This window comes from Procambarus clarkii, chromosome 3 (genome assembly GCF_040958095.1).
Source record: "Procambarus clarkii isolate CNS0578487 chromosome 3, FALCON_Pclarkii_2.0, whole genome shotgun sequence".
Classification (NCBI taxonomy): Eukaryota; Metazoa; Arthropoda; class Malacostraca; order Decapoda; family Cambaridae; genus Procambarus; species Procambarus clarkii.
This window is the reverse complement of record NC_091152.1, coordinates 2,480,447-2,502,906: the sequence shown is the minus strand read 5'-3', so window position 1 is coordinate 2,502,906 and position 22,460 is coordinate 2,480,447.

The window sequence follows — 22,460 nt, the reverse complement described above, 5'->3', positions numbered from 1 at the left end:
ACCCACACACACCCGACACCTTCACACACCCGACACCCAACACCTCCACACACCCGACACCCAACACCCACACACACACACACCCGACACCCACACACACACACACACCCAACACCCACACACACACCCGACACCCAACACCCTCACACACCCGACACCCAACACCCTCACACACCCGACACCCAACACCCTCACACACCCGACACCCACACACACCCGACACCCACACACACACACCCGACACCCAACACCCACTCACACCCGACACCCAACACCCACACACACCCGACACCTTCACACACCCGACACCCAACACCTCCACACACCCGACACCCAACACCCACACACACACACACCCGACACCCACACACACACACACACCCAACACCCCTGGAAACACAAACCGTAACTGTCTCTATTTTCCGCTTGTTACAACTTGTAATAAAGTTGTTACATCTTGGCTTAACGTGTTTATGACGTATTAGAACGTTGTTACAACTTGCTATATTGGTTGTTATAACTGGTTAGGTGTTGTTAAAACTTGTTCGAACGCTGTACCAACGTCGTAGTTTTGGTGTGTGTTTCGCGGGACCCACACACACACCCGACACCCAACACCCTCACACACCCGACACCCAACACCCTCACACACCCGACACCCAACACCCTCACACACCCGACACCCACACACACCCGACACCCACACACACACACCCGACACCCAACACCCACTCACACCCGACACCCAACACCCACACACACCCGACACCCAACACCCTCACACACCCGACACCCAACACCCACACACACCCGACACCCAACCCCCACACACACCCGACACCCAACACCCACACACACCCGACACCCAACACCCTCACACACCCGACACCCAACCCCCACACACACCCGACACCCAACACCCACACACACCCGACACCCAACACCCTCATACACCCGACACCCAACACCCACACACACCCGACACCCAACACCCTCACACACCCGACACCCAACACCCACACACACCCGACACCCAACACCCACACACACACCCGACACCCAACATCCTCATACACCCGACACCCAACACCCACACACACCCGACACCTTCACACACCCGACACCCAACACCTCCACACACCCGACACCCAACACCCACACACCCGACACCCACACACACACACACACCCAACACCCACACACACACCCGACACCCAACACCCTCACACACCCGACACCCAACACCCTCACACACCCGACACCCAACACCCTCACACACCCGACACCCACACACACCCGACACCCACACACACACACCCGACACCCAACACCCACTCACACCCGACACCCAACACCCACACACACCCGACACCTTCACACACCCGACACCCAACACCTCCACACACCCGACACCCAACACCCACACACACACACACCCGACACCCACACACACACACACACCCAACACCCCTGGAAACACAAACCGTAACTGTCTCTATTTTCCGCTTGTTACAACTTGTAATAAAGTTGTTACATCTTGGCTTAACGTGTTTATGACGTATTAGAACGTTGTTACAACTTGCTATATTGGTTGTTATAACTGGTTAGGTGTTGTTAAAACTTGTTCGAACGCTGTACCAACGTCGTAGTTTTGGTGTGTGTTTCGCGGGACCCACACACACACCCGACACCCTCACACACCCGACACTCAACACCCTCACACACCCGACACCCAACACCCTCACACACCCGACACCCACACACACCCGACACCCACACACACACACCCGACACCCAACACCCACACACACCCGACACCCAACACCCTCACACACCCGACACCCAACACCCACACACACCCGACACCCAACCCCCACACACACCCGACACCCAACACCCACACACACCCGACACCCAACACCCTCACACACCCGACACCCAACCCCCACACACACCCGACACCCAACACCCACACACACCCGACACCCAACACCCTCATACACCCGACACCCAACACCCACACACACCCGACACCCAACACCCTCACACACCCGACACCCAACACCCACACACACCCGACACCCAACACCCACACACACACCCGACACCCAACATCCTCATACACCCGACACCCAACACCCACACACACCCGACACCTTCACACACCCGACACCCAACACCTCCACACACCCGACACCCAACACCCACACACACACACACCCGACACCCACACACACACACACACCCAACACCCACACACACACCCGACACCCAACACCCTCACACACCCGACACCCAACACCCTCACACACCCGACACCCAACACCCTCACACACCCGACACCCACACACACCCGACACCCACACACACACACCCGACACCCAACACCCACTCACACCCGACACCCAACACCCACACACACCCGACACCTTCACACACCCGACACCCAACACCTCCACACACCCGACACCCAACACCCACACACACACACACCCGACACCCACACACACACACACACCCAACACCCCTGGAAACACAAACCGTAACTGTCTCTATTTTCCGCTTGTTACAACTTGTAATAAAGTTGTTACATCTTGGCTTAACGTGTTTATGACGTATTAGAACGTTGTTACAACTTGCTATATTGGTTGTTATAACTGGTTAGGTGTTGTTAAAACTTGTTCGAACGCTGTACCAACGTCGTAGTTTTGGTGTGTGTTTCGCGGGACCCACACACACACCCGACACCCAACACCCTCACACACCCGACACCCAACACCCTCACACACCCGACACCCAACACCCTCACACACCCGACACCCACACACACCCGACACCCACACACACACACCCGACACCCAACACCCACTCACACCCGACACCCAACACCCACACACACCCGACACCCACACACACACACCCGACACCCAACACCCACACACACCCGACACCCAACACCCTCACACACCCGACACCCAACACCCACACACACCCGACACCCAACCCCCACACACACCCGACACCCAACACCCACACACACCCGACACCCAACACCCTCACACACCCGACACCCAACCCCCACACACACCCGACACCCAACACCCACACACACCCGACACCCAACACCCTCATACACCCGACACCCAACACCCACACACACCCGACACCCAACACCCTCACACACCCGACACCCAACACCCACACACACCCGACACCCAACACCCACACACACACCCGACACCCAACATCCTCATACACCCGACACCCAACACCCACACACACCCGACACCTTCACACACCCGACACCCAACACCCCCACACACCCGACACCCAACACCCACACACACACACACCCGACACCCACACACACACACACACCCAACACCCACACACACACCCGACACCCAACACCCTCACACACCCGACACCCAACACCCTCACACACCCGACACCCAACACCCTCACACACCCGACACCCACACACACCCGACACCCACACACACACACCCGACACCCAACACCCACTCACACCCGACACCCAACACCCACACACACCCGACACCTTCACACACCCGACACCCAACACCTCCACACACCCGACACCCAACACCCACACACACACACACCCGACACCCACACACACACACACACCCAACACCCCTGGAAACACAAACCGTAACTGTCTCTATTTTCCGCTTGTTACAACTTGTAATAAAGTTGTTACATCTTGGCTTAACGTGTTTATGACGTATTAGAACGTTGTTACAACTTGCTATATTGGTTGTTATAACTGGTTAGGTGTTGTTAAAACTTGTTCGAACGCTGTACCAACGTCGTAGTTTTGGTGTGTGTTTCGCGGGACCCACACACACACCCGACACCCAACACCCTCACACACCCGACACCCAACACCCTCACACACCCGACACCCAACACCCTCACACACCCGACACCCACACACACCCGACACCCACACACACACACCCGACACCCAACACCCACTCACACCCGACACCCAACACCCACACACACAAGTAGTAGGGATGACATGCCACAGGGGATTTTTTTTTTTGGCAGAAAATCCCCTGTGGCATGTCAGGGTTTTCAGGTGAATTTGGGGAGTCACAGATTTGGGATTAAGGATTTCTTATGAATGAGTAATTTCCGAGATTTTAGAAGTTTGTTAAGGTTTCTTATTATGAAAATAAGTAGGAAAATCTTAAAGAAAATTTTTAGAAAAAATCGTGTTTGTGTCACAGCATTTCCAGGTTAACTCTACGGACATATTTTGCCTGTTTTCAACTTACAAAATTCGTCTGTGTGAGCCATGGTTTTCAGGTTCCAATATCGTCTGCGTGAGTCAAGGTTTTGAGGTCCAATATCCCGTTATCTTCTCCATAATATCTGGACCGTCCCTCTCTCTCTCTCTCTCTCCTCCTATTTCCTTACAGCTATTTTCAGAGTTTCAAATAATCATAGAAGTTTATTTATATGTTTATGATCGAATTTGTAAAAGGACCATTTTCAGAGAATATTGTCTTAGATGTTTTGTTAAGGAAAACAGACAACTTAGCCATAACATTTAGTTTTATATCCATTTACGGCTATTTCACCTGTAAAGACCAAAATTGAACAGAGCCCAGTTATAGACAGAATTTCGTCAGAGACCATTTATACCTAAAAATGAATAGAGTCCACTTTGTGAGCAAAATTAGTCAGAGACAGTTTTAAGCTCAAATTTCATCAGAGTCCTGTAATCTGCGAAAATTTGACAGAGTCCATTTTATACCCAATTTTCGTCAGAGTCCACTTTGCTAGCAAAATTAGTCAGAGACAGTTTTAAGCTCAAATTTCATCAGAGTCCAATTATCAACAGAAATTCGCCAGAGTCTACTTTGAGAGCAAAATTAGTCAGAGACAGTTTTAAGCTCAAATTTCATCAGAGTCCTGTAATCTGCGAAAATTTGACAGAGTCCATTTTATACCCAATTTTCGTCAGAGTCCAGTTTATACCGAAAATTCGCCAGAGTTCACTTTGTGCCAAAATATTCAGAGTCCAGTTCATGATCGAAATTAATCAGAGTCCAATTAAAGACCCAAATTTGACAGAGACCACATTTTCGCTACTAGCAGTCCAATCCCCCTGAAATTTTAAACAGTCATATTTCAGACGTAGTAAATAAGATCAAGTCAGTTACTGAACTCCAGCTCTTGTCCCCCTGTATTTGCATATTTTCTCTATATTCAGCTGTGTTCTTCACATTTTTTCCATGTTTTCTGTGTTCATTCCATGTTCTACAAATGTTCACAGCATGCTCAAATTTTTTCTGCCGTTTTCCCCGTATGTTCATTATGTTCTTTGTCATGTTTTTCATGTACATCATATGTTCTCTGTATAACTTTTTTACTCAATATTCATGTTCTCAATGTTCTTAGCTTGTTCTTCACATGTTCAGTGTTCATTCTTTGTATTCCCTATGTTCATTATCATGTCTTCATATTCTCTATAAGTTCTTATTCCCTGCATGTTCACTCTATTCATCAACTTTTTCTTACATGTTTTCTGTGTTCACCGTATGTTCACTGTGTTCATTCCCTTACTTAACCTCAATTTTTTTTATGTTCTTTGTTTCTTTAAACCAATTTGTTTCTTCCATTCACTAACTAGTTCTTTGTCAAATAATATTATACTGCAATACAGTTCCCTCAACAATTTTAGTCACCCAGTTTTTTATTTGCAAAACTATGTCAAAGTAATTCTCGTAGTCAACTTAATAGTTCTACCAACCCCGTTCTTAAACAAATCTACACTTTATTCAGTTCCAAATTTACAAAGACAAACCTTTCTTGTAACTTCTTAACTAAAAATCTTTCGCCAATCAACTAAAACATAGTCACTTTTGTCATTTCTCAACTAAACTTATTATCCAATCAACTAAAAATAGTCAGGATTAATCTCATTCAACACCGTTCTTAACTAAAAACAACCTTTCTCTTAGCTAAAAATAGTCAGGATTAATCTCATTCAACACCGTTCTTAACTAAAACAACCTTTCTCTTAGCTAAAAAAAGTCAGGATTAATCTCATTCAACACCGTTCTTAACTAAAACAACCTTTCTCTTAGCTAAAAAAAGTCAGGATTAATCTCATTCAACACCGTTCTTAACTAAAACAACCTTTCTCTTAGCTAAAAATTGTCAAAGGAATCTTTCCAACACTGTTCATAACTAACTTTATCCATCGTCAATCAACAGAAATAGTCTCGTTCATCATTTCGTAACAGCAATTATGTTTTCGTCAAGTAAGAAAATATAGTCAAAGATATCTATCATCGTCGTTCTTAACTGACATTTATACTTTGTGGAGCACTAAAATAGTCACTGTCGTCATATTTTTTCTTGTCTTTCCTCAACTAAAATAGTCAAATGTAATTTTTTCAACACTTTCGTAACTAAAATTATATGTCGCTAAGTAAGAAAAATAGTCAAATGTAACTTTTTCAGCACTTTCGTAAAAATTATGTCGTTAAGTAAGAAAATAGTCAAATGTGCTCTCCGTAACACCAAAGTTGCTCTTCGAGATAACAAAAGACACTCTCAAACACTCAAAAATTTACTCGCATCCTCAAAGTTATTCTCAGAGTCATCAAAGTTAATCTCAGTCATCAAAATGCTATTCTCTAAGTAACCTTTCGTTCATCAGAGAATCTTTCTAAGACATCTTCGTTCATTAAAGTTAATCTCAGAGGCATAAAAGTTATTCTCAGAGCTATCAAAATTATTCTCGATGCCATCAAAAAGTATTTTCTCGTTCATCAAAGTTAATCTCAGAGTTAACAAAGGTAATCTCTAACTCACTTTCGTTCAACATATTAATTCTCTAAGTCCTCAAAGTTATTCTCTAAGACAACGAAGGTATTCTCTAAGACAACAAAGTCTTTCTCAGAGCTATCAAACTTGTTCTCAAAGTCATCAAAGTTATTCCAAGAGACGTCAAAGTTAATCTAAGACATCATCTTTCATCAAAGATATTCTCTCTAAGCCATCAATGTTCTTCTCTAAGACATAAAAGTTATTCTCTATGTCATCAAAAAGTTATTCTCTGAGCTAACAAATTACTACTCATGTTCTCAAAGACATTCTCAAAGTCATCAAAGTTATTCTATGAGCTATCAAACTTGTTCTCAAAGTCATCAAAGTTATTCACAGAGTCATCAAAGTTATTCTGTAACTTACTTTTGTTCATTAAAGTTAATTTCTATGTTATAAAAGTTATTCTCAGAGACATCTAAAGTTAATCTTGCTCATCAAAGTTGTTCTCTAAGACATAAAAGTTATTCTCAGAGTCATCAAAGTTGTTCTCTAAGACATCAATGTTGCTATCTAAGACATCAAAGATGTTCTCTAAATCATAAAAGTTAATCTTTAAGTCACCTTCGTTCATTAGAGAAACTTTCCAATCCATATTCGTTGACCAAAGTTATTCTCAGAGTCATCAAAGTGATCTCTAATTCACCTTCGTTCTCCAAAAGTTGTTCTCTAAGACACCTTCGTTCATCAAAGAAACTCTCCTTCTTCCATCATGTTATTCTTTAAGACATCTTCAGTCATAAAATTTCTCTCCAAAATGTAACTAGTTCAGCTTTTCATACCAAACCTGCACTTCTGTTAAAACATATTTTCTTAGTTGCTTTACCCTAAAACTGTTCTCTGAACTACACTGTTCAAACCTACGTAACCTATCCTCTCCACCCAATGTTACTTAGTTAACGTAACGTTCCTAAACCTAACTTTACCTATCTTACCTAACTTAACCTGCATAACCTAACTTTACCTATCCTAACATAACTTACCTTACCTTACCTATCTTACCTAACTTTACCTATCTTATCTAACTTACCTTACCTTACCTATCTTACCTAACTTTACCTATCTTACCTAACTTAACCTTCATAACCTAACTTTACCTATCCTAACATAACCTACCTTACCTTACCTATCTTACCTAACTTTACCTATCCTAACATAACTTACCTTACCTATCATACCTAACTTACCTAACCTAACTTACCTAACCTAACTTACCTACATTTACCTAACTTAACCGGCTTAACCTAACTTTACCTATCATAACTTAACTTACCTAACTTATCCTGCTTAACCTAACTTACCTACATTACCTAACTTAACCTGCTTAACCTAACTTTACCTATCCTAACTTAACTTACCTAACTTATCCTGCTTAACCTAACTTACCTACATTACCTAACTTAACTTAACCAGCTTAACCTAACTTACATAACATAACCTGTCTTACCTAACTTAACCTAACTTACCTACATTTACCAACGTCTAGGTCCCAGCCAACGTCTAGGTCCCAGCCAACGTCCAGGTCCCAGCCAACGTCTAGGTCCCAGCCAACGTCTAGGTCCTAGCCAACGTCTAGGTCCTAGCCAACGTCTAGGTCCTAGCCAACGTCTAGGTCCTAGCCAACGTCTAGGTCCCAGCCAACGTCTAGGTCCCAGCCAACGTCTAGGTCCTAGCCAACGTCTAGGTCCTAGCCAACGTCTAGGTCCTAGCCAACGTCTAGGTCCTAGCCAACGTCTAGGTCCTAGCCAACGTCTAGGTCCTAGCCAACGTCCAGGTCCCAGCCAACGTCTAGGTCCCAGCCAACGTCTAGGTCCCAGCCAACGTCTAGGTCCCAGCCATCGTCCAGGTCCCAGCCAACGTCTAGGTCCCAGCCAACGTCTAGGTCCTAGCCAACGTCTAGGTCCTAGCCAACGTCTAGGTCCTAGCCAACGTCTAGGTCCTAGCCAACGTCTAGGTCCCAGCGAACGTCTAGGTCCCAGCCAACGTCTAGGTCCTAGCCAACGTCTAGGTCCTAGCCAACGTCTAGGTCCTAGCCAACGTCTAGGTCCTAGCCAACGTCCAGGTCCCAGCCAACGTCTAGGTCCCAGCCAACGTCCAGGTCCCAGCCAACGTCTAGGTCCCAGCCAACGTCTAGGTCCCAGCCAACGTCTAGGTCCCAGCCAACGTCTAGGTCCCAGCCAACGTCTAGGTCCTAGCCAACGTCCAGGTCCTAGCCAACGTCTAGGTCCCAGCCAACGTCTAGGTTCTAGCCAACGTCTAGGTCCTAGCCAACGTCTAGGTCCCAGCCAACGTCTAGGTTCTAGCCAACGTCTAGGTTCTATCCAACGTCTAGGTCCTAGCCAACGTCTAGGTCCTAGCCAACGTCTAGGTCCCAGCCAACGTCTAGGTCCCAGCCAACGTCTAGGTCCCAGCCAACGTTTAGGTCTCAGCCAACGTCTAGGTCCCAGCCAACGTCTAGGTCCCAGCCAACGTCTAGGTTCTAGCCAACGTCTAGGTCCCAGCCAACGTCTAGGTTCTAGCCAACGTCTAGGTCCTAGCCAACGTCAAGATCCCAGCCAACGTCTAGGTTCTAGCCAACGTCTAGGTCCTAGCCAACGTCTAGGTCCCAGCCAACGTCTAGGTCCCAGCCAACGTCTAGGTCCCAGCCAACGTCTAGGTTCTAGCCAACGTCTAGGTCCTAGCCAACGTCTAGGTCCTAGCCAACGTCTAGGTCCTAGCCAACGTCCAGGTCCCAGCCAACGTCTAGGTCCTAGCCAACGTCCAGGTCCCAGCCAACGTCTAGGTCCCAGCCAACGTCCAGGTCCCAGCCAACGTCTAGGTCCCAGCCAACGTCTAGGTCCCAGCCAACGTCTAGGTTCTAGCCAACGTCTAGGTCCCAGCCAACGTCTAGGTCCTAGCCAACGTCTAGGTCCTAGCCAACGTCTAGGTCCCAGCCAACGTCTTGGTTCTAGCCAACGTCTAGGTCCCAGCCAACGTCTAGGTCCTAGCCAACGTCTAGGTCCTAGCCAACGTCTAGGTCCCAGCCAACGTCTAGGTCCCAGCCAACATCTAGGTCCTAGCCAACGTCTAGGTCCCAGCCAACGTCTAGGTCCCAGCCAACGTCTAGGTCCTAGCCAACGTCTAGGTCCTAGCCAACGTCTAGGTCCTAGCCAACGTCTAGGTCCTAGCCAACGTCTAGGTCCTAGCCAACGTCCAGGTCCCAGCCAACGTCTAGGTCCCAGCCAACGTCTAGGTCCCAGCCAACGTCTAGGTCCCAGCCAACGTCTAGGTCCTAGCCAACGTCTAGGTCCTAGCCAACGTCTAGGTCCCAGCCAACGTCTAGGTTCTAGCGAACGTCTAGGTCCCAGCCAACGTCTAGGTTCTAGCCAACGTCTAGGTCCTAGCCAACGTCTAGGTCCCAGCCAACGTCTAGGTCCCAGCAAACGTCTAGGTCCCAGCCAACGTCTAGGTTCTAGCCAACGTCCTGGTCCTAGCCAACGTCTAGGTCCCAGCGAACGTCTTGGTCCTTGCCAACGTCTAGGTTCCAGCCAACGTCTAGGTCCTAGCGAACGTCTAGGTCCTAGCCAACGTCTAGGTCCCAGCCAACGTCTAGGTTCTAGCGAACGTCTAGGTCCTAGCCAACGTCTAGGTTCCAGCCAACGTCTAGGTCCCAGCCAACGTCTAGGTTCCAGCCAACGTCTAGGTCCCAGCCAACGTCCAGGTCCTAGCCAACGTCTAGGTCCCAGCCAACGTCTAGGTCCCAGCCAACGTCTAGGTCCCAGCCAACGTCTAGGTCCCAGCCAACGTCTAGGTCCCAACCAACGTCTAGGTCCCAGCCAACGTCTAGGTCCCAGCCAACGTCTAGGTTCTAGCCAACGTCTAGATCCTAGCCAACGTCTAGGTCCTAGCCAACGTCTAGGTCCCAGCCAACGTCTAGGTCCCAGCCAACGTCTAGGTCCTAGCCAACGTCTAGGTCCTAGCCAACGTCTAGGTCCCAGCCAACGTCTAGGTTCTAGCGAACGTCTAGGTCCCAGCCAACGTCTAGGTTCTAGCCAACGTCTAGGTCCTAGCCAACGTCTAGGTCCCAGCCAACGTCTAGGTCCCAGCAAACGTCTAGGTCCCAGCCAACGTCTAGGTTCTAGCCAACGTCCAGGTCCTAGCCAACGTCTAGGTCCCAGCCAACGTCTAGGTCCCAGCCAACGTCTAGGTCCCAGCCATCGTCTAGGTCCCAGCCAACGTCTAGGTCCCAACCAACGTCTAAGTCCCAGCCAACGTCTAGCTCCCAGCCAACGTCTAGGTTCTAGCCAACGTCTAGATCCTAGCCAACGTCTAGGTCCTAGCCAACGTCTAGGTCCCAGCCAACGTCTAGGTCCCAGCCAACGTCTAGGTCCTAGCCAACGTCTAGGTCCTAGCCAACGTCTAGGTCCTAGCCAACGTCTAGGTCCTAGCCAACGTCCAGGTCCCAGCCAACGTCTAGGTCCCAGCCAACGTCTAGGTCCCAGCCAACGTCTAGGTCCCAGCCAACGTCTAGGTTCTAGCCAACGTCTAGGTCCTAGCCAACGTCTAGGTCCTAGCTAACGTCTAGGTCCCAGCCAACGTCTAGGTCCCAGCCAACGTCTAGGTCCCAGCCAACGTCTTGGTCCCAGCCAACGTCTAGGTCCCAGCCAACGTCTAGCTCCCAGAAAACGTCTAGGTCCCAGCCAACGTCTAGGTCCAAGCCAACGTCTAGGTCCCAGCCAACGTCCAGGTCCCAGTCATGCTGTATCTCCTAGGCTATATAAAGCCAGTCATCCTGTCCCTTCACTACTGTGTAAGCCACACAGTTTACAGGCAAGCCGCTCCACTAACTGGTGCTGGGAGTACTGTTCTACACTCACGCTAAACACCAGCTTGCTTGACGCTCTGGGGGCCGTGTGTGTGTGTGTGTGTGTGTGTACTCACCTAGTTGTACTCACCTAGTTGTGTTTGCGGGGGTTGAGCTCTGGCTCTTTGGTCCCGCCTCTCAACCGTCAATCAACAGGTGTACAGATTCCTGAGCCTATCGGGCTCTGTCATATCTACACTTGAAACTGTGTATGGAGTGAGCCTCCACCACATCACCCCCTAATGCATTCCATTTGTCAACCACTCTGACACTAAAAAAGTTCTTTCTAATATCTCTGTGGCTCATTTGGGCACTCAGTTTCCACCTGTGTCCCCTTGTGCGTGTTCCCCTTGTGTTAAATAGACTGTCTTTATCTACCCTATCAATCCCCTTCAGAATCTTGAATGTGGTGATCATGTCCCCCCTAACTCTTCTGTCTTCCAGCGAAGTGAGGTTTAATTCCCGAAGTCTCTCCTCGTAGCTCATACCTCTCAGCTCGGGTACTAGTCTGGTGGCAAACCTTTGAACCTTTTCCAGTTTAGTCTTATCCTTGACTAGATATGGACTCCATGCTGGGGCTGCATACTCCAGGATTGGCCTGACATATGTGGTATACAAAGTTCTGAATGATTCTTTACACAAGTTTCTGAATGCCGTTCGTATGTTGGCCAGCCTGGCATATGCCGCTGATGTTATCCGCTTGATATGTGCTGCAGGAGACAGGTCTGGCGTGATATCAACCCCCAAGTCTTTTTCCTTCTCTGACTCCTGAAGAATTTCCTCTCCCAGATGATACCTTGTATCTGGCCTCCTGCTCCCTACACCTATCTTCATTACATTACATTTGGTTGGGTTAAACTCTAACAACCATTTGTTCGACCATTCCTTCAGCTTGTCTAGGTCTTCTTGAAGCCTCAAACAGTCCTCTTCTGTTTTAATCCTTCTCATAATTTTAGCATCGTCCGCAAACATTGAGAGAAATGAATCGATACCCTCCGGGAGATCATTTACATATATCAGAAACAAGATAGGACCGAGTACAGAGCCCTGTGGGACTCCACTGGTGACTTCACGCCAATCGGAGGTCTCACCCCTCACCGTAACTGTCTGGTTCCTATTGCTTAGATACTCCCTTATCCACTGGAGTGTGTGTGTGTGTGTGTGTGTGTGTGTGTGTGTGTGTGTGTGTGTGTGTGTGTGTGTGTGTGTGTGTGTGTGTGTGTGTGTGTGTGTGTGTGTGTGTGTGTGTGTGTGTGTGTGTGTGTGTGTGTGTGGCTGGGGGAGGGTGTTCTCTGGGGGCTCTATAGTGTTGTTGACTGTCTTGGTGGCTCTGAGCTCTCTCTCATGGGGCACGTTTATCATTATTTTCTATTCAACAACGTCGTTTGTTTCATCTCGTTGTCGCCAGGGGACCCTTCGCTATGGCTGCTGTGAGGCTTCTGATATTATGTCTCCGACGGCGATATTAGTTAAAATATTGAGTGATGTGTATGTTGCTGTCATGTGTCGAGTCATGCTGTCATCTGGCTAGTGTCTACCTGTCATACACCGAGTATCTACCTGTCAATCGCCAAATATGTCGCTGTCATTTTTCAGCTAGGAGGTTCACCGTCTTCCAGATGTTAAGATCTTAAACAAGTTATACTTAAATATTCGCCTCCACACTGTTTCTTATAAGACCTTTGTACACTGTGACAGATTTTGGAGAAATTTGAACAGTTAATATATACAAAAAATATATAAACTCCCATTAAAAAGAGATATATGATAAACATCATATAGGAAACATCATTATCAAATATATCTATAACTGTTTTATTTTTGCCCCTAGAATGTGTATGGAGAGACTCGGGGTGAGGATTAATCAACATTTGTGAAAGTGTTGATGGTGTTGGTGGGTGGGAGAGGTCCAGAGGGGAGTGGAGGGGCGGCTTTAAGGCAAACACTCAGGTGTGTTGAGCAGAGATTACCGCCAACCTTTCCTCTCACACTTGGTCTTGGTGGCCGAGGACGACCACTGACTGTGTTGGTTATCCTCTCACACTTGGTCTTGGTGGCCGAGGACGACCACTGACTGTGTTGGTTATCATCTGACACTTGGTCTTGGTGGCAGAGGACGACCACTGACTGTGTTGGTTATCATCTGACACTTGGTCTTGGGGGCCGAGGACGACCACTGACTGTGTTGGTTATCCTCTGACACTTGGTCTTGGTGGCCGAGGACGACCACTGACTGTGTTGGTTATCCTCTGACACTTGGTCTTGGGGGCCGAGGACGACCACTGACTGTGTTGGTTATCCTCTGACACTTGGTCTTGGGGGCCGAGGACGACCACTGACTGTGTTGGTTATCCTCTGACACTTGGTCTTGGGGGCAGAGGACGACCACTGACTGTGTTGGTTATCCTCTGACACTTGGTCTTGGCGGCCGAGGACGACCACTGACTGTGTTGGTTATCCTCTGACACTTGGTCTTGGTGGCCGAGGACGACCACTGACTGTGTTGGTTATCCTCTGACACTTGGTCTTGGTGGCCGAGGACGACCACTGACTGTGTTGGTTATCCTCTGACACTTGGTCTTGGTGGCCGAGGACGACCACTGACTGTGTTGGTTATCCTCTGACACTTGGTCTTGATGGCCGAGGACGACCACTGACTGTGTTGGTTATCCTCTGACACTTGGTCTTGATGGCCGAGGACGACCACTGACTGTGTTGGTTATCCTCTGACACTTGGTCTTGGGGGCAGAGGACGACCACTGACTTACTGTGTTGGTTATCCTCTGACACTTGGTCTTGGTGGCCGAGGACGACCACTGACTGTGTTGGTTATCCTCTGACACTTGGTCTTGGGGGCAGAGGACGACCACTGACTTACTGTGTTGGTTATCCTCTGACACTTGGTCTTGGTGGCCGAGGACGACCACTGACTGTGTTGGTAATCCTCTGACACTTGGTCTTGGGGGCAGAGGACGACCACTGACTTACTGTGTTGGTTATCCTCTGACACTTGGTCTTGGTGGCCGAGGACGACCACTGACTGTGTTGGTTATCCTCTGACACTTGGTCTTGGTGGCCGAGGACGACCACTGACTGTGTTGGTTATCCTCTGACACTTGGTCTTGATGGCCGAGGACGACCACTGACTGTGTTGGTTATCCTCTGACACTTGGTCTTGATGGCCGAGGACGACCACTGACTGTGTTGGTTATCCTCTGACACTTGGTCTTGGGGGCAGAGGACGACCACTGACTTACTGTGTTGGTTATCCTCTGACACTTGGTCTTGGTGGCCGAGGACTACCACTGACTGTGTTGGTCATCCTCTGACACTTGGTCTTGGGGGCAGAGGACGACCACTGACTTACTGTGTTGGTTATCCTCTGACACTTGGTCTTGGTGGCCGAGGACGACTACTGACTGTGTTGGTTATCCTCTGACACTTGGTCTTGGGGGCAGAGGACAACCACTGACTTACTGTGTTGGTTATCCTCTGACACTTGGTCTTGGGGGCAGAGGACGACCACTGACTGTGTTAGTTATCCTCTGACACTTGGTCTTGGTGGCCGAGGACGACCACTGACTGTGTCGGTTATCCTATGACACTTGGTCTTGGGGGCAGAGGACGACCACTGACTTACTGTGTTGGTTATCCTCTGACACTTGGTCTTGGTGGCCGAGGACGACCACTGACTGTGTTGGTTATCCTCTGACACTTGATCTTGGGGGTCGAGGACGACCACTGACTGTGTTGGTTATCCTCTGACACTTGGTCTTGGGGGCAGAGGACGACCACTGACTGTGTTGGTTATCCTCTGACACTTGGTCTTGGTGGCCGAGGACGACCACTGACTGTGTTGGTTATCCTCTGACACTTGGTCTTGGGGGCCGAGGACGACCACTGACTGTGTTGGTTATCCTCTGACACTTGGTCTTGGTGGCCGAGGACGACCACTGACTGTGTTGGTTATCCTCTGACACTTGGTCTTGGGGGCAGAGGACGACCACTGACTTACTGTGTTGGTTATCCTCTGACACTTGGTCTTGGTGGCCGAGGACGACCACTGACTGTGTTGGATATCCTCTGACACTTGGTCTAGGGGGCCGAGGACGACCACTGACTGTGTTGGTTATCCTCTGACACTTGGTCTGGGGGGCAGAGGACGACCACTGACTGTGTTGGTTATCCTCTGACACTTGGTCTTGGTGGCCGAGGACGACCACTGACTGTGTTGGTTATCCTCTGACACTTGGTCTTGGGGGCCGAGGACGACCACTGACTGTGTTGGTTAACCTCTGACACTTGGTCTTGGGAGCCGAGGACGACCACTGACTGTGTTGGTTATCCTCTGACACTTGGTCTTGGGGGCCGAGGACGACCACTGACTGTGTTGGTTATCCTCTGACACTTGGTCTTGGGGGCAGAGGACGACCACTGACTGTGTTGGTTATCCTCTGACACTTGGTCTTCGGGGCAGAGGACGACCACTGACTGTGTTGGTTATCCTCTGACACTTGGTCTTGGTGGCCGAGGACGACCACTGACTTACTGTGTTGGTTATCCTCTGACACTTGGTCTTGGGGCCGAGGACGACCACTGACTGTGTTGGTTATCCTCTGACACTTGGTCTTGGGGGCAGAGGACGACCACTGACTGTGTTGGTTATCCTCTGACACTTGGTCTTGGGGGCAGAGGACGACCACTGACTGTGTTGGTTATCCTCTGACACTTGGTCTTGGGGGCAGAGGACGACCACTGACTGTGTTGGTTATCCTCTGACACTTGGTCTTGGTGGCCGAGGACGACCACTGACTGTGTTGGTTATCCTCTGACACTTGGTCTTGGGGCCGAGGACGACCACTGACTGTGTTGGTTTTCCTCTGACACTTGGTCTTGGGGGCAGAGGACGACCACTGACTGTGTTGGTTATCCTCTGACACTTGGTCTTGGGGGCAGAGGACGACCACTGACTGTGTTGGTTATCCTCTGACACTTGGTCTTGGTGGCAGAGGACGACCACTGACTGTGTTGGTTATCCTCTGACACTTGGTCTTGGTGGCCGAGGACGACCACTGACTTACTGTGTTGGTTATCCTCTGACACTTGGTCTTGGTGGCAGAGGACGACCACTGACTTTCTGTGTTGGTTATCCTCTGACACTTGGTCTTGGGGGCAGAGGACGACCACTGACTGTGTTGGTTATCCTTTGACACTTGGTCTTGGGGGCCGAGGACGACCACTGACTGTGTTGGTTATCCTCTGACACTTGGTCTTGGTGGCAGAGGACGACCACTGACTTACTGTGTTGGTTATCATCTGACACTTGGTCTTGGGGGCCGAGGATGACCACTGACTTACTGTGTTGGTTATCCTCTGACACTTGGTCTTGGGGGCCGAGGATGACCACTGACTTACTGTGTTGGTTATCCTCTGACACCTGGTCTTGGTGGCAGAGGACGACCACTGACTGTGTTGGTTATCCTCTGACACTTGGTCATGGGGGCCGAGGACGACCACTGACTGTGTTGGTTATCCTCTGACACTTGGTCTTGGTGGCAGAGGACGACCACTGACTTACTGTGTTGGTTATCCTCTGACACTTGGTCTTGGTGGCAGAGGACGACCACTGACTGTGTTGGTTATCCTCTGACACTTGGTCTTGGGGGCCGAGGACGACCACTGACTTACTGTGTTGGTTATCCGCTGACACTTGGTCTTGGTGGCAGATGACGACTACTGACTTACTGTGTTGGTTATCCTCTGACACTTGGTCTTGGTGGCCGAGGACGACCACTGACTGTGTTGGTTATCCTCTGACACTTGGTCTTGGGGGCCGAGGACGACCACTGACTGTGTTGGTTATCCTCTGACACTTGGTCTTGGGGGCAGAAGACGACCACTGACTTACTGTGTTGGTTATCCTCTGACACTTGGTCTTGGTGGCAGAGGACGACCACTGACTGTGTTGGTTATCCTCTGACACTTGGTCTTGGTGGCAGAGGACGACCACTGACTGTGTTGGTTATCCTCTGACACTTGGTCTTGGGGGCCGAGGACGACCACTGACTGTGTTGGTTATCCTCTGACACTTGGTCTTGGGGGCCGAGGACGACCACTAACTGTGTTGGTTATCCTCTGACACTTGGTCGTGGGGGCCGAGGACGACCACTGACTGTGTTGGTTATCCTCTGACACTTGGTCTTGGGGGCAGAGGACGACCACTGACTTACTGTGTTAGTTATCCTCTGACACCTGGTCTTGGGGGCAGAGGACGACCACTTACTGTGTTGGTTATCCTCTGACACTTGGTCTTGGGGGCAGAGGACGACCACTTACTGTGTTGGTTATCCTCTGACACTTGGTCTTGGGGGCCGAGGACGACCACTGACTGTGTTGGTTATCCTCTGACACTTGGTCTTGGGGGCAGAGGACGACCACTGACTTACTGTGTAGGTTATCCTCTGACACTTGGTCCTAGTGGCAGAGGACGACTACTGACTGTGTTGGTTATCCTCTGACACTTGGTCTTGGTGGCAGAGGACGACCACTGACTTACTGTGTTGGTTATCCTCTGACCCTTGGTCTTGGGGGCCGAGGACGACCACTATCTTACTGTGTTGGTTATCCTCTGACACTTGGTCTTGGGGGCCGAGGACGACCACTGACTTACTGTGCTGGTTATCCTCTGACACTTGGTCTTGGTGGCAGAGGACGACCACTGACTGTGTTGGTTATCCTCTGACACTTGGTCTTGGGGGCCGAGGACGACCACTGTCTGTGTTGGTTATCCTCTGACACTTGGTCTTGGGGGCAGAAGACGACCACTGACTTACTGTGTTGGTTATCCTCTGACACTTGGTCTTGGGGGCAGAGGACGACCACTGACTTACTGTGTTGGTTATCCTCTGACACTTGGTCTTGGGGGCCGAGGACGACCACTGACTGTGTTGGTTATCCTCTGGCACTTGGTCTTGGTGGCCGAGGACGACCACTGACTGTGTTGGTTATCCTCTGACACTTGGTCTTGGGGTCCGAGGACGACCACTGACTGTGTTGGTTATCCTCTGACACTTGGTCTTGGGGGCCGAGGACGACCACTGACTGTGTTGGTTATCCTCTGACACTTGGTCTTGGGGGCCGAGGACGACCACTGACTCACTGTGTTGGTTATCCTCTGCCACTTGGTCTTGGGGGCCGAGGACGGCCACTGACATACTGTGTTGGTTATCCTCTGACACTTGGTCTTGGGGGCCGAGGACGACCACTGACTTACTGTGTTGGTTATCCTCTGACACTGGGTCTTGGTGGCAGAGGACGACCACTGACTGTGTTGGTTATCCTCTGACACTTGGTCTTGGGGGCCGAGGACGACCACTGACTGTGTTAGTTCTCCTCTGACACTTGGTCTTGGGGGCAGAAGACGACCACTGACTTAATGTGTTGGTTATCCTCTGACACTTGGTCTTGGGGGCAGAGGACGACCACTGACTTACTGTGTTGGTTATCCTCTGACATTTGGTCTTGGGGGCAGAGGACGGCCATTGACTTACTGTGTTGGTTATCCTCTGACACTTGATCTTGGTGGCAGAGGACGACCACTGACTTACTGTGTTGGTTATCCTCTGAAACTTGGTCTTGGTGGCAGAGGACGACCACTGACTTACTGTGTTGGTTATCCTCTGACACTTGGTCCAGGGGGCAGAGGACGACCACTGACTTACTGTGTTGGTTATCCTCTGACACTTGGTCTTGGTGGCAGAGGACGACCACTAACTTACTGTGTTGGTTATCCTCTGACACTTGGTCTTGGGGGCAGAGGACGACCACTGACTTACTGTGTTGGTTATCCTCTGACACTTGGTCTTGGGGGCCGAGGACGACCACTGACTTACTGTGTTGGTTATCCTCTGTCACTTGGTCTTGGGGGCCGAGGACGACCACTGACTGTGTTGGTTATCCTCTGACACTTGGTCTTGGGGGAAGAGGACGACCACTGACTTCCTGTGTTGGTTATCCGCTGACACTTGGTCTTGGTGGCAGAGGACGACCACTGACTGTGTTGGTTATCCTCTGACACTTGGTCTTGGTGGCCGAGGACGACCACTGACTTACTGTGTTGGTTATCCTCTGACACTTGGTCTTGTGGGCAGAGGACGACCACTGACTGTGTTGGTTATCCTCTGACACTTGGTCTTGGGGGCCGAGGACGACCACTGACTGTGTTGGTTATCTCTGACACTTGGTCTTGGGGGCCGAGGACGACCACTGACTTACTGTGTTGGTTATCCTCTGACACTTGGTCTTGGGGGCAGAGGACGATCACTGACTGTGTTGGTTATCCTCTGACACTTGGTCTTGGGGGCCGAGGACGACCACTGACTGTGTTGGTTATCCTCTGACACTTGGTCTTAAGGGCAGAGGACGACCACTGACTGTGTTGGTTATCCTCTGACACTTGGTCTTGGTGGCCGAGGACGACCACTGACTGTGTTGGTTATCCTCTGACACTTGGTCTTGGGGGCCGAGGACGACCACTGACTGTGATGGTTATCCTCTGACACTTGGTCTTGGGGGCCGAGAACGACCACTGACTGTGTTGGGTATCCTCTGACACTTGGTCTTGGGGGCAGAGGACGACCACTGACTGTGTTGGTTATCCTCTGACACTTGGTCTTGGTGGCCGAGGACGACCACTGACTTACTGTGTTGGTTATCCTCTGACACTTGGTCTTAGTGGCAGAGGAAAACCACTGACTTACTGTGTTGGTTATCCTCTGACACTTGGTCCTGGGGGCAGAGGACGACTACTGACTTACTGTGTTGGTTATCCTCTGACACTTGGTCTTGGTGGCAGAGGACGACCACTGACTTACTGTGTTGGTTATCCTCTGACACTTGGTCTTGGTGGCAGAGGACGACCACTGACTTACTGTGTTGGTTATCCTCTGACACTTGGTCATGGTGGCAGAGGACGACCACTGACTTACTGTGTTGGTTATCCTCTGACACCCGGTCTTGGTGGCAGAGGACGACCACTGACTGTGTTGGTTATCCTCTGACACTTGGTCTTGGTGGCAGAGGACGACCACTGACTTACTGTGTTGGTTATCCTCTGACACTTGGTCTTGGTGGCAGAGGACGACCACTGACTGTGTTGGTTATCCTCTGACACTTTATCTTGGTGGCAGAGGACGACCACTGACTTACTGTGTTGGTTATCCTCTGATACTTGGTCTTGGGGGTCGAGGACGACCACTGACTGTGTTGGTTATCCTCTGACACTTGTTCTTGGGGGCCGAGGACGACCACTGACTTACTGTGTTGGTTATTCTCTGACACTTGTTCTTGTTGGCCGAGGACGACCACTGACTTACTGTGTTGGTTATCCTCTGACACTTGGTCTTGGTGGCAGAGGACGACCACTGACTTACTGTGTTGTTATCCTCTGACACCTGATCTTGGTAGCAGAGGACGACCACTGACTTACTGTGTTGGTTATCCTCTGACACTTGGTCTTGGGGGAAGAGGACGACCACTGACTGTGTTGGTTATCCTCTGACACCTGGTCTTGGTGGCAGAGGACGACCACTGACTGTGTTGGTTATCCTCTGACACTTGGTCTTGGAGGCAGATGACGACCACTGACTGTGTTGGTTATCCTCTGACACTTGGTCTTGGTGGCAGGGGACGACCACTGACTGTGTTGGTTATCCTCTGACACTTGGCCTTGGTGGCCGAGGACGACCACTGACTTACTGTGTTGGTTATCCTCTGACACTTGGTCTTGGTGGCAGAGGACGACCACTGACTGTGTTGGTTATCCTCTGACACTTGGTCTTGGTGGCAGAGGACGACCACTGACTGTGTTGGTTATCCTCTGACACTTGGTCTTGGGGGCAGAGGACGACCACTGACTTACTGTGTTGGTTATCCTCTGACACCTGGTCTTTATGGCAGAGGACGACCACTGACTGTGTTGGTTATCCTCTGACACTTGGTCTTGGTGGCAGAGGACGACTACTGACTTACTGTGTTGGTTATCCTCTGACACTTGGTCTTGGTGGCAGAGGACGACCACTGACTGTGTTGGTTATCCTCTGACACTTGGTCTTGGGGGCCGAGGACGACCACTGACTGTGTTGGTTATCCTCTGACACTTGGTCTTGGTGGCAGAAGACGACCACTGACTTACTGTGTTGGTTATCCTCTGACACTTGGTCTTGGGGGCAGAGGACGACCACTGACTTACTGTGTTGGTTATCCTCTGACACTTGGTCTTGGGGGCCGAGGACGACCACTGACTTACTGTGTTGGTTATCCTCTGACACTTGGTCTTGGGGGCAGAGGACGACCACTGACTGTGTTGGTTATCCTCTGACACTTGGTCTTGGGGGCCGAGGACGACCACTGACTGTGTTGGTTATCCTCTGACACTTGGTCTTGGTGGCCAAGGACGACCACTGACTGTGTTGGTTATCCTCTGACACTTGGTCTTGGGGGCCGAGGACGACCACTGACTGTGTTGGTTATCCTCTGACACTTGGTCTTGGGGGCCGAGGACGACCACTGACTGTGTTGGTTATCCTCTGACACTTGGTCTTGGGGGCAGAGGACGACCACTGACTTACTGTGTTGGTTATCCTCTGACACTTGGTCTTGGGGGCAGAGGACGACCACTTACTGTGTTGGTTATCCTCTGACACTTGGTCTTGGGGACAGAGGACGACCACTGACTGTGTTGGTTATC